The 12183-nt window shown below is 48.0% G+C and overlaps 3 non-coding genes across 3 annotated transcripts; all 3 read left to right on the top strand.

The window, feature by feature from the left end:
- The first annotated feature begins 2253 nt into the window (after positions 1–2253).
- Positions 2254–2374, top strand: TRNAL-CAA (transfer RNA leucine (anticodon CAA)). The gene is made up of 2 exons: positions 2254–2291; positions 2329–2374. It is a non-coding gene; the product is annotated as a tRNA-Leu (tRNA).
- A 65-nt stretch (positions 2375–2439) lies between these two features.
- TRNAL-CAA (transfer RNA leucine (anticodon CAA)) lies at positions 2440–2560 on the top strand. Its single transcript has 2 exons — positions 2440–2477; positions 2515–2560. It is a non-coding gene; the product is annotated as a tRNA-Leu (tRNA).
- A 65-nt stretch (positions 2561–2625) lies between these two features.
- Positions 2626–2746, top strand: TRNAF-GAA (transfer RNA phenylalanine (anticodon GAA)). Its single transcript has 2 exons — positions 2626–2663; positions 2701–2746. It is a non-coding gene; the product is annotated as a tRNA-Phe (tRNA).
- The last annotated feature ends 9437 nt before the right edge of the window (positions 2747–12183 follow it).

Genomic DNA, 12183 nt, shown 5'->3' with positions numbered 1-12183 from the left:
GCCGCGTTCTACAAGTTTTTCAGTTGTCTGCAGTGCTTACAGCTGTATTCAATGAGGCATACCAACTGAAAGAACTACCACCGTCATATAGTACGTCACACACTGTTCTCATACCAAAAACTGACGATACAGAAAGACTTCGCCTTGTAACGAGTTACAGGCCCATCTCTTCAACCAATGTTGACTATAAAATATTAATGACAGTCTTAGCAACTAGGCTCCATACAGTGATTAAGGACATACTAGGGTGCCACCAGACATGTGGAATCAAGGGAAGGTCTATAGTAAGCAACATACACAAGATGCGGTGCGTGCTTGAGTGCTGTGATGTCGTGCAATCTGGCGTCGCGGTTTTGCAGCTCGACCTAGAGAAGGCCTTCGACTGTGTATCACATGTTATCCTGTTCGCCATTCTTGACCATATTAATGTCGGTTCGGTTATCAGAGAGTGTGTGGCCATGGCGTACAGGAATTGCTCAACGCGGCTTATTGTAAACAAGTCACTGGGGGCCCCCATTGCCGTGCAGCGTGCGGTACGCCAAGGCTGCCCCTCAGCCCACTTTTATTTTGTCTGTACATTGAATCACTATGCTTGCTGTTCACGGTTTTCGACTCCAAGCTGCCGAAGTGAAGCTCTTAGCATATGCCGATGACGTCGGAGTGTGTTGTATTGATAAAGAAAGTATTATAGCAGTGGTCGAAGAGATAAAATGTTTTCGGGACATCACAGGGAGTTTGATCAATTGGGAAAAATGCCTGGGATTTTGGCATGGAGAAGGGGCGTCAACCCCAGACACGTTTGCAGGCGTAACGTGGGTGAAGACCCCAGTGAAGTACCTGGGTGTCCCTCTGCAATACTACGAAAGCAATGATGACCTCTGGAGAAGCCAGGCGCATGAAATACGCGAGAAAGCAGATAGATTGAAGGGGGTTCCTCTCTCGTTTTTTGCCAAGGCAACTGTGTGTAATCTTTTTTTTATAAGCAAATTATGGTATCTAATGCAGGTTTTGCATTGCTCGAGGCTAAATGTGCAAAAGCTGCACAGAGTGTTTGCCACCTTTATTTGGGCATCGCAGTGGGAAAGGTGCAGCCGAACAAATTTGTTCAGATAGGTGGAGAACGGTGGTATTGCTCTGGCGCACCTCTTTGTGCGACAGCTTATTAACAGGTTTCTGTTTTTGCGGGACACAAAAGACTCTTTCTTACGAACGGTGTGCCAGATGAGTTTAAGACGGGCGTTGCCAAACTTTGTGATCGGCACGAATGAAATGCCAGGGCCAATTAGGAGCTTTTTCAAGGAGGTGGTGATGAGCGTATGTTTCTTGACAGTAAGATTTTCTAACGATTATTTGTCCTCGGTGAAAAGGAAAACACTCTACAAAGATGTGTGCGACAGCATACTTCCTGTACCGATGTTCAGAGCCATGAACAGTGCAGGGCCGGGCCAGAATTTGTTAAAACGGGCGAAGAAAATGCAGGTGACACCAGGCATGAAGTCCTTTTTTTAAACTTCATACTGAAGCACTTCCAGTCAAAACATTCCTTGAACAACGAGGTTTTTTTTTGCCATGCGGAACTAATTGTCTAATCTGCAAGCTACCCGTAACTATAGATTATGTTTTTCTTCACTGCTGGGAAGGAGTGTATTTCTGAAATGTTCTGCAGAGAACAGTGAAAAAGGATTTCCCTCTAGATCCACACGGGATCAGATATTTAGCGATAGATAACAAAGATTGTTTTCCTTTCGATCTCGTAATGTTGGCTGGCCTCCACTCTGTATGGCGCTCCCACATGGCCGGCTTCTATTGTGATCCTGATGCGAGGCCTGCAAGGTTGTATTTTCGGGAGAGCATTTCCCGCTTCGTTGAAGTGCAGAAGACACTTGAGTGTGTGCCGCAGTGGCTGCCAAGGGTGGAAGCCTTGGCAGGGCTAAATGATTTTTAAGTGACAATGTCAGTACAAAACTGACAGCGTTTTCTTTTTGTTCCACGTTTTGCTTGTGTTTGTATATAGTGTATCGTGATGAACTGAGTTAGTAGACAGAGCCCGGCAATAACGAAAAAAAAAACAGGATGGCCGACTGGTCTAAGGCGCCAGACTCAAGGTTTAGTACTTTGCTTGCGATGCGAACGAACCGAGGCTTCTCGTCCACGGATGTGGGCGTGGGTTCGAATCCCACTTCTGACACATTTATTTTTGCCATAATTCGAGAATGCAGTGTAGTGCAGCAAATAAAATCAGGGTAGAACAGTGTCAGGATGGCCGAGTGGTCTAAGGCGCCAGACTCAAGGCTTAGTACTTCGCTCGCTATGCGAACGAACCGAGGCTTCTGGTCCACGGATGTGGGCGTGGGTTCGAATCCCACTTCTGACACATTTATTTTTGACATACTTCGAGAATGCAGTGTAATGCAGCAACTAAAATCAGGCTAGAACAGTGTCAGGATGGCCAAGTGGTCTAAGGCGCCAGACTCAAGGTTTAGTACTGTGCTCGCTATGCGAACGAACCGACGCTTCTGGTGAACGGATGTGCGCGTGGGTTCGAATCCCACTTCTGACACATTTATTTTTGCCATAATTCGAGAATGCAGCGTAGTGCAGCAAATAAAATCAGGGTAGAACAGTGTCAGGATGGCCGAGTGGTCTAAGGCGCCAGACTGAAGGTTTAGTACTTTGCTCGCTATGCGAACGAACCGACGCTTCTGGTCCACGGATGTGGGCGTGGGTTCGAATCCCACGTCTGACATATTTATTTTTGACATACTTCGAGAATGCAGTGTAGTGCAGCAACTAAAATCAGGCTAGAACAGTGTCAGGATGGCCGAGGGATTCCACTTCCGGCCACCGAGCGTGACGGACGTGATTATCATGGGCTCCCAAGGAGCGGACTCAGCGGCCCAGCTGGGCCGTGGTATCAGGAACACGGAAAGGCCTGCCAAGGATTATGAACTGGTTCTACCGCATCTTCCTACAGGTTCGAGTGTTTTGCATACTGTTTTTTTGCACGGCGACATAAAAGCCAGGCCGTACCGGGTGGAGCACTTTAGAGACTCCCTCGCTCGTCTTTCACTGCTGCCGGAAGTGGTTGCCCTCGGGGCATATAAAATGAATCACGTATGGGCGGTAACGTTTAAAGGTGAAGAGGGGAAAGCGAAGATTTTGCATGCCGAAGCTTTTGAAGTGAAAGAGCACCGATGCGTGGTCATTGACCCCTGCAACCAAGGCATCAGGCTAAAACTTTTCTGGCCGCTTCACGGCGTGCACGACGATGATGTGCGAGCGGCGTTGGCGGCTTATGGAAAAGTTACGGAAATTTCAAGAGACAAGTGGAGAGTGCAAGGGTGTGTCGATAAGGCTTCAACGACACGAACGGTCGCGCTGAAGCTCAAAGTGGGCGTTACCATAGAGGACCTGCCGCATCAGCTTCGGGTCGCCGAGGACGTCGCACTCGTCCACGTCCCAGGCAGAGCCCCGCTTTGCCTCCGGTGCCGCGGGAAAGGTCATATACGGCGTGAGTGTCGTGTGCCGCGCTGCGGGCTGAGTCGTCGCTACGGCCATGACGAGTCCCAGTGTGTGCGCACGTATGCCAACGTTGCAGGCCCCGTGCCGAGTGTAGTGGCAGGCGAGCACTTGATGGACGCCGAGGAAGCGAGCAGTGGAAACACTGAGGAGGAAGAACAGAACGAACAGTCCTCTGAGAAGACCCCTGCCCCTAAAGAATAATGTGAATCAGAATTGATAGTTCCGTTGTCAAATGTCGCTGGGACCGAGACACCCACGAAAGAAAACGGCAATGCCAGTGGTGCAAGCCCAGCTTCGTCTACGCAACACTGTGAGGAACAGGGAGACACTGAAGCTGAGATGCCAGCTGCTTCTACCTTTCCTGTGAAGCGTGTGCACGAAGAAAGTGTAAACGAGGAGTCAACGCAAGGAGGAGCGGAAAACGAACAGCCTCCACTGAAGGCGGCCCCCCTTCGCCGGTCGTCCTTCAAGCCAAGGCCAAACGTGCCTCCAGACCGGAGAACTGTGTCACCTGTGCCCCCGCCATAGCGGGGGTACCCTTTTCGGTCGAGACGTCGCAAGCCCGGTCCATGATCGGGAGGAGCGCTTGGAACAATGGACAGACTCGCCAAAACGGAAGAATGGTGAACCCATGCAACAGTTGAACCGCAATGCTGTCTTTCTGCAGAAGAGATGTGAGTGAAATGTTTCGCGATTTATAATTTCTTGAGATGGCGACCAATTTATCGACTAGCTTGCGCGTAGCCACGCTAAATGTGAGAGGGCTGTCAACGCGTCGGAAACAACAGCAGCTGAACCGCCTTCTGCTGGAAAATGAAATTGATGTGCTAGCAGTTCAAGAGAGCAAAATGGAAAGCGAACAACAAACAGATAAAATGGCTGAAATATATCGTTCTAGATATAGAGTTTGCGTTTGTCATGCGGTTGGAAGATCGGGGGGATGTGTCATTTTCATTCGAAATTGCATAGAGTGCGTACAGTCTGTGTTCTCGTGTGAGAGTGGTCGGCTTTTGATATGTGATTTCAGTTTTTCTGGATTGGACTGGAAAGTGATCTGTGTTTATGCGCCTACTAGAACGTCTGAGCGCGGAGAGTTTTTTCACTATATGAAATCCTTCCTAATACATGAGAGGCGTGTTCTCCTGCTTGGAGACTTCAACTGTGTCTGTAGACAGGAAGATAGAACAACAGACCGTGTCCTTCGTGACAAGGGCGCAGAGTTACTTATTGACATTGTTAATGAGGCAGAGCTTGAAGATGATGGCTGTATACTGACGCATGAAGGCCAAGCAATGTTCACGCACTTTCAAGGTAGCTGTCATGCAAGGTTGGACCGAATATATGTTCCTATTGATTGTGTGCCCTTGTGCTCGGAATATCAAACACTTCCCATGTGCTTTAGTGACCACTCCATCGTAATGATTACTCTAGGCATGAAAAGTAAGGCAACAAAGTTCAATTGGGAGCTATGGAAATTTAATGAAAAGCTGCTGCTGGATGAAGAGTTTACCACTAAAGTGAAAGAATATATTACGCATATGTTGCAAAATGACTCTAATTTTATACAAGCATGGGAGCAGTTTAGTGCGATATGAAGATAGCTGCTATTGACCGAGCATGCACTCTCCGACGTAAAGAAAGAGAACAAGAAAAAGAACTTCGAAGCACACTTGAATACATGCTTAGCATGGAGAGCGTTCAGCCTGGCTTGTTCGCCCAAGATATAAAAAAGATAAAAACCAAACTTGAGGTGATAGACGAAGAGAAGTATCGCGGTGCGGTGATAAGGGCACGCAGTGAAAAATTGTGGCTCGGAGAGACGCCCACGAAAAGGGCACTTAGTGACGAAAAAAGGTACGCAGTGTCAAAAGAGATACAAGAAATCTGCTATCAGAACGTAGTTACCTCGGGAAAAAAAAAACGATTGAACGAGCGTTTGTAGAATTTTACAGCGAATTGTTTAGCCTGAAAACACCGGACATTGAACGCTTCAGAAGTCTTTCTGTCGCTGATGCCGAGAGTAGAAGACGAAGTGGCGCAGACACTTGAAGCTAGTATTACTTCCGAGGAAATTGAGGCCGTTACCGGGGAATTAAATTCCAATAAGTCACTCGGACCAGATGGTCTTGGTGCTGCCATATACAAGGCCTTTCCAACTGTAATGGCTGTTTTACTGGAAAGAGTTATTAGTGAATGCTACGAAAAGAACGTACCTCCTCCGTCTTTTCGAGTGTCACACGTTGTACTAATCCCGAAAACAGATGACCCAGTTAAACTTCAGTCTGTAGCGTCTTACCGTCCCATAAGTCTAACGAATGTTGACTATAAAATTTACATGAAAGTATTAGGGCGACGACTCCAACGTGTAATTACTTCTCTTGTAGGCCCACGTCAGACATTCGGTATAAAAGGAAGGACCATTTTTACTAATATACACGCAGCAAGGAGTGTTCTCGAATGTTGTGACGCGATGCATGACCACGTAGCCATGATGCAATTAGACCTCCACAAAGCATTTGACAAAGTGGTACATGAAATTTTGTTCTCTGTTTTAGAGTTTGTCAATGCTGGTTCCGTGATCACAAATGGCGTGAGCTTGAGACTGTAGGCGACTTTCGAAGAAAATGTCTAAGACTGATGCCTGCACTGGATGACGAAAGTAAAGCGCGCCTAGAAACACCGATAACGTTGCAGGAGATAGTATCTGCAATAGATGACCTGACACCTGGGAAGGCCCCTGGGCCGGATGGTCTAAGCGCCGCATTCTTTAAAACGTTTCAGCAGTATGCGGCTCAGTTTATGCTCTGTGTAATCACTGAAGCTTATGAACGTAATACTGTTCCATTGTCGTTCTCTACATCGCAAATTGTTCTAATACCCAAGACAGATGATCCGGAGAAACGACTTTTGGTGGGGTCAAATCGACCGAGTAGCCTCACCAATGTTCACTACATGGTGTACATGGAGGTTTTAGCAAAACGACTGCAAAGCGTAATAAAGAAATTGGTTGGGTCTCATGAAACGTACGGCATCAAGGGTTGATCCATTGCCACGAATATACATGTCGCAAGAACCGTACTAGAATGTGTTGATGCACTCGGTGGTCAGATAGCCATGATGCAGTTAGATTTGGTGAAAGCCTTTGACCGTGTTTCTCACGAAATTCTTTTTTCGATTTTGGACCATTCTAACCTTGGTGAAGTCATAGTGGAGGGTGTTAAAATGGCGTATGCGAACTGCGCGACCCGTATTATAGTGAATGGTGAACTGACTGACAGCATCGCAGTACGTTCATCGGTAAGGCGGGGCTGCCCGCTCTCACCCCTGCTTTTTGCACTGTATTTAGAGCCACTTTGCTTGGCTGTCATTGATAGCGATCGCATTTTAGGGTTCAAGCTGCAATCAGCACACGTGAAAATGCTAGCATATGCTGATGACATAGCAGTGTTTTGTGCAACTAGAAAGAGCATCTGTGAAGTCACGGGTGTCGTCCAAACATTTTGTGACTAAACCGGATGCAAGACCAATTGGGAGAAAAGCTCTGGGTTTTGTCACGGTGATTGGGACGTGACACCTGATTTCTTCTGTAAGCTGCGATGGTCTGCTCTCCCAACACGATATCTAGGCGTGGCTTTAGATTGTTATCAAGATCCCAACGTGCACTGGGTGGAAGAAACATCCAGAGTGAAAGAAAAAGCGGATGCGTGGCAAGGAAGGCAACTGTCAATGTTTTCGCGCGCTTCTATTTGCAATGTTTTTCTTATTTCGAGGATGTGGTACCTCATAAATGTGTTGTGTATCTCACGAACCTCAATTCAGAAAATGCACCATATTTTTGCTGTTTTTATTTCGGCATCCACATGGGAAAAAACCGCCCGGACGAATTTGTTTATATCTGTTAAAAGGGGCGGACTTGGCCTCCCACATCTGTTCTTGCGTCAGGTGGTTTCGCGATTTACATTCCTCCGTGATCAAAAAGATACCTTTCTAAGAACTGTGATGCAAGTGCGATTGCAGAGGCTGCTCCCTGAATGGATTGTGTCATGTGAAAACATGCCTGGTACTGTGACTGGCTACCTGCGCGAGGTTGTTTTTTCGTGCAAGTTGCTGGAAGTGCGGTTTTCTTTTGATTACCTTTACAATGTTCCCAGAAAAAAAATGTATAATGATCTCATTGACGTGATGCTGCCGGTGCCTTTTTACCGGGCATTACACTGTGGAGGCTCAGGGCAGGACGTTTTGAAAAGAGTTAAGAAGATGCCCGTGAGGCCATCTGCTAAAACGTTCCTTTTCAAACTTCACTCTAATACGCTCCCTGTTAAAACCTGGCTGAATGAAAAAGGTATCTTCGTCCCATGGACAACAAATTGCCTGTTGTGCAAAAAACCGGAAACAATTGAACACGTTTTCTTACAGTGTTGGGATGCGGTCTTTCTATGGGACGTCATCCAAAGGACAATTAAAAAGGAACTTCCATTAACTCCTTACGGTATAAGATTCCTACCAGTGCAGAACGATGATGCACCTTATGATTTAATTATGCTTCTTGGCCTCCATAGTTTGTGGAAAACACGAACGCAGGTGCGTCATGCAGATATAGATACAATATCTGCGCGTGAAAACTTTATTGAAAGTGTTGCGTATATACGCGAAACTTTCAGGATGCAGCAGGATCCGCCACAAAGGCATTCTCTGTTGGATGAGTTGGTGCACTTGAAAAGATTTTAGCCTCGTACGCGTTAGCTCAAGTGTAGTTGACGTGTTTTTTCATGTGTATTTTTGTTTTGTGTTTCACGGCAATAAAGAAAAAAAAAGGATGGCCGAGTGGTCTAAGGCGCCCGCCTCAAGGTTTAGTACCTTACTCGCTATGCGAACTAACCGAGGCTTCTGGTCTACGGATGTGGGCGTGGGTTCGAATCCCACTTCTGACACGTCTATTTTTGCCGTACTTCGAGAACGCAGTGTAGTGCAGCAACTAAAATCTGGCTAAAACAGTGTCAGGATGGCCGAGTGGTCTAAGGCGCTAGACCCAAGGTTTAGTACCTTACTCGCTATGCGAACTAACCGAGGCTTCTGGTCCACGAATGTGGGCGTGGGTTCAAATAACACTTCTGACACGTTTATTTTTGCCGTATTTCGAGAACGCAGTGTAGTGCAGCAACTAAAATCTGGCTAAAACATTGTCAGGAAGGCCGAGAGGTCTATGGCGCCAGACCCAAGGTTTAGTACCTTACTCGCTATGCGAACTAACCGAGGCTTCTGGTCCACGAATGTGGGTGGGGGTTCGAATAACACTTCTGACACGTTCATTTTTGCCGTACTTCGAGAACGCAGTGTAGTGCAGAAATTAAAATCTGGCTAGAACAGTGTCAGGACGGCCGAGTGGTCTAAGGCGCCAGACCCAAGGTTTAGTACCTTACTCGCTATGCGAACTAACCGAGGCTTCTGGTCCACGAATGTGGGCGTGGGTTCGAATAACACTTCTGGCAAGTTTATTTTTGCCATACTTCGAGAACGCAGTGTAGTGCAGAAACTAAATTCTGGCTAGAACAGTGTCAGGATGGCCGAGTCGTCTAAGGCGCCAGACTCGAGGTTTAGTACCTTACTCGCTATGCGAACTAACCGAGGCTTCTGGTCCACGAATATGGGCGTGGGTTGGAATCCCACTTCTGACACGTTTAGTTTTGCCGTACTTCGAGAACGCAGTGTAGTGCAGCAACTAAAATCTGGCTAGAACATTGTCAGGATGGCCGAGTGCATTCTACTTCCGGCTACCGTTCGGTGCGGACGCTGGATCATGGGCTCCACCGGAGCGGCAATAGCGGCCCAGGCTGGCCGCGGAAACAGGTCCAACGCAAGTACTGATAGCGGTAATCAGATCGTTTTGCCTCAGCTGCCTACAGGACGTGCTGCGTTAAACACGCTTTTTTTTACACGGAGAGGTTAAAGCTAGACCCTTCAGAGTCGAGGATTTCCGCGATGCGCTCGCCGAGACGGACGCGCTCCCCGAGGTTGTCGCCTGTGGGGCATATCAGGTAAATCACGTATGGGCTGTTACTTTCAAGACCGCTGAAGCCACAAAGCGCATCTGTGCTTTGAAAGAGCTTAATGTTAAGGGGCGACGATGCATTATTTTCGACCCTCAAGACCAGCAAGTCCGCCTCCGACTTCACTGGATGCTCCACGGTGTCGCTGACGAAGATATTCGGACGGCTTTCGCCCCATTCGGACACGTAACCGAAGTCACCTGTGAACGGTGGCGCGTCTCGCGTGTAAAAGAAAAAGGCTCCACAACACGGTCCGTACTCCTGAAGTTGAAGACAGGGATGAAATTGGATGACCTTCCCCATCAACTGAGGGTAGCAGGCGAGTTTGCCCTCGTCGTAGTGCCCGGAAGGCCTATGCAATGTCTACGTTGCCACGGCTCAGGACACGTGCGACGCGAGTGTAAATTGCCGCGTTGCTCTCGCTGCCGGCGCTTCGGACACGCGGAAGTGGAGTGTGTGCGCACGTACGCGGCGGCAACGGTACCAGCTATGAGAGAGGAGACGCCCGAGGACATGATGGACGTTGCCGAGGCTCAAGAAGCAGCCAAGGGAACCCAAGACAACACGGGAGGTTCCGCAGTGCCAGATAATGTGGCGACATCGCATGGCACGGATAAAGAGGTGTGCGTGGACACCAGCACTCAAGAGCCAGCGTCGGCTGTACCGGAGTTGTTCTTGAAAGAGGACGTGTTCAGTCAAGGCGCCGCACAACAGGGTCCAGCAATGAGTGTGAGTGTTATCACGGAAGTCGGAGCTCGGCCAACGGGCACCGCTTGTGCGCCAAAGCGTCCGCATGCCGAAGCCGGCAACTGTGCTGACAAAGGGAACCCGAGCAACAACAAGGAGCCACCAGCGAAAGCGACACAGAGCCGACGACCACCGTTCAGGCCCAAACCTAATACCTCGGCAGACAGGAAAACCGCTGAAAAGCCTTCCCCGCAGCAAGTCGGGTGCACCAGAAGTGATGGCGGTGGGAGCTCTGGAACTGTCTAGCGGCACGCTAGACGTGAAAGGTAAGCGCCTTGCTCCCGGTGTCCTCCTTATGCATGATAATGGCGATGAAACAGGCTCTGAGCGTAGCAACGCTTAACATCCGTGGGTTGGCCGGGAGACGAAAACAAATCCAAGTACAGCGCCTTTTGACAGAGCTAGACATAGACGTGCTAGCGGTTCAAGAAACCAAAGTGGAAGGGGAGGAGGCGACTGGGAGCATGGTGCAGCGTTTCACGTCAAGGTATGATGTGGCTGTTAGTCACGTGATGGGTTCATCGGCTGGGTGCCTTCTGCTTGTTAGGCGGTTGCCAGGACTGACAGTGCAGGCCGTAACATCGTCCGCATGTGGAAGGCTCATTGTCTGCGACGTCGTTTTTCACAATAGCGAATGGCGCGTTCTGTGTGTGTATGCACCCAATACTGTTGAAGAGAGGTTCAACTTCTTCACAAGCATGCAACGATATTTAAGTTCAGAGAGGAAACTCGTGGTGATGGGGGATTTTAACTGCGTGTTAAGCGCTAGAGATAAGACCTCAAACCGTGCCTACAAAGACGCAAGCACTGACTGTTTGTCTCAGATGATTGGTGAATTTTCGCTGGAAGACGTTGCGCAGTGTTTGGATGGTGCGCGCAGTGTGCTTTACACTCATTTCCAGGGATCCTGTCATGCGCGACTCGATCGGATTTATGTATCGTTGGATGCGATACCAAACTGTCAAAATTATGCCGTTATCGCGATTTCGTTTTCCGATCACTGTCTTGTGTAGTGCAGTATTAGACCTAGAAATCAAAGCAAACATTTTCTCTGGGAAGTCTGGAAGTTAAATTCTAAACTCTTAGATGACCAGATTTTACGTGATACTATATTAGAGAAGATAAAAGAAATAGTGAAGCGACTTAACAGTAACATTGGGGAGCAGTGGGAGCTATTTAAACAAGAAATAAAGATGAAAGCTATAGAAAGAGGTAGTCGCATTCGGCATAATGAAAAGCGAGAAGAGGCAGGACTAAGGTCAACACTAAACATGTTAGTTGCTCGGGAAAACAAACAGCCGGGGGTGTATAAAGATGACATCAAAAATATTAAAAAGAAAATAGAGTAAAATGGATGAGGAACGATATCGCGGAACGATCGTTCGTGCAAGGTTTCAAAGATTGACAGCTGGCGAGGCCCCCACTAAGCGGGCCCTCAGTCTCGAAAAAGCCCACGCTCGTCGAAACGAAATACTATAAATAGAATGGAACGGCAGCCGTATGACGGATAAGGATGACATAGCACGTGTGTTCTATGATTACTATCAGCAGCTATTCGCAATAAGGGACATTGAGTTGGAGATGTTTAAGGGGGTGTTTGTTTCTTTATTACCCCGACTGGACAACTGCACAAAAGAAAGACTAGAGCAGGTAATTTCCGAGCAAGAAGTAGCACGAGCAATAGAAAACCTAAACCCAGGGAAGTCGCCTGGGCCTGACGGTTTGAGCGCAGCTTTCTACAAAGCATATAAGGAAGAGCTATCCCCGCTGTTGGCAGAAGTTTTTAACGAAGGTTTCCACCTTAAAGTGTTGCCGCGTTCGTTTGCCACGTCACACACTGTGTTAATACCTAAAACTAATGAAACGG

This window comes from Amblyomma maculatum, chromosome 4 (genome assembly GCF_055883805.1).
Source record: "Amblyomma maculatum isolate TAMU_Amacu chromosome 4, ASM5588380v1, whole genome shotgun sequence".
NCBI classification, from domain to species: Eukaryota; Metazoa; Arthropoda; class Arachnida; order Ixodida; family Ixodidae; genus Amblyomma; species Amblyomma maculatum.
The sequence above is the reverse complement of the archived record's forward strand: the minus strand, read 5'-3'. Positions and strand labels throughout refer to the sequence as shown.